The sequence below is a fragment of the Lactuca virosa genome, chromosome 3 (genome assembly GCF_052849685.1).
Source record: "Lactuca virosa cultivar CGN04683 chromosome 3, Lactuca_virosa_CGN04683_v6, whole genome shotgun sequence".
NCBI lineage: Eukaryota > Viridiplantae > Streptophyta > Magnoliopsida > Asterales > Asteraceae > Lactuca > Lactuca virosa.
In genome coordinates this window covers 15927589-15929089 of record NC_136428.1, presented here as the reverse complement: position 1 = coordinate 15929089, position 1501 = coordinate 15927589, and positions in this window count along the sequence as shown.

Sequence of the window (1501 nt, the reverse complement as noted above, 5' to 3'; positions counted from 1 at the left end):
TTTAGAGGCTATAAATTCGACTTCCCAAATTTTGAATTCAAAAGTGGCACCAAATATAGTATATTTGATTATATTAGCAACTTTTTATCAACTTTATTACGTTGTCATTATTTATAACTAACTAACAGGTTTTTCTAGACGCTTTTGGATGAAATTCATTCTATATTTCTCTTTAAAAATAACATAAGTTTAGATGCAATAAAGTTCGACTTGCCCAATTTGAATTGAGAAGTGTCACCAAACATAATTCATTTGATTAAATTAGCAACTTTATATCAACATTATCACGTTCTCGTTCTATATAGCCAATTAAAAGGTTTTTATAGATGCTTTTGGACGAAATTCATTATACATTTCGCTAACGTAAGTTTAGAGGCTATAAATTCGACTTCCCAAATTTTGAATTCAAAAGTGGCTCCAAATGTAGTTTATTTGATTCTATTAGCAACTTTTTATCAACTTTATTACGTTGCCATTATTTATAACTAAGTAACAGGTTTTTCTAGACGCCTTTGGATGAAATTCATTCTATATTTCTCTTTAAAAATAACGTAAGTTTAGATGCAATAAAGTTCTACTTGCCCAATTTGAATTGAGAAGTGTCACCAAATATAATTCATTTGATTAAATTAGCAATTTTATATCAACATTATTACGTTCTCATTCTATATAGCCAATTAAAAGGTTCTTATAGATGCTTTTGGACGAAATTCATTATACATTTCGATAACGTAAGTTTAGAGGCTATAAATTCGACTTCCCTAATTTTGAATTCAAAACTGGCACCAAATATAATTTATCTGATTATATTAGCAACTTTTTATCAAGTTTATTACGTTTTCATTATTTATAACTAACTAATAGGTTTTTCTAGACACTTTTGGATGAAATTCATTCTATATTTCTCTTTAAAAATAACATAAGTTTAGATGTAATAAAGTTCGACTTGCCCAATTTGAATTGAGAAGTGTCACCAAATATAATTCATCTGATTAAATTAGCAACTTTATATCAACATTATTACGTTCTCATTCTATATAGCCAATTAAAAGGTTTTTATAGACGTTTTTGGATGAAATTCATTATACATTTCGATAACGTAAGTTTAGAGACTATAAATTCGACTTCCCCAATTTTGAATTCAAAAGTGGCAACAAATATAGTTTATTTGATTATATTAGCAACTCTTTATCAACTTTATTACGTTGTCATTGTTTATAACTAACTAATAGGTTTTTCTAGACGCTTTGGATGAAATTCATTCTATATTTCTCTTTAAAAATAACATAAGTTTAGATGCAATAGAGTTCGACTTGCCCAATTTGAATTGAGAAGTGTCACCAAATATAATTCATTTGATTAAATTAGCAACTTTATATCAACATTATTACGTTCTCGTTCTATATAGGCAATTAAAAGGTTTTTATAGACGCTTTTGGACGAAATTCATTATACATTTCGATAACGTAAGTTTAGAGGCTATAAATTCGACTTCCCCAAT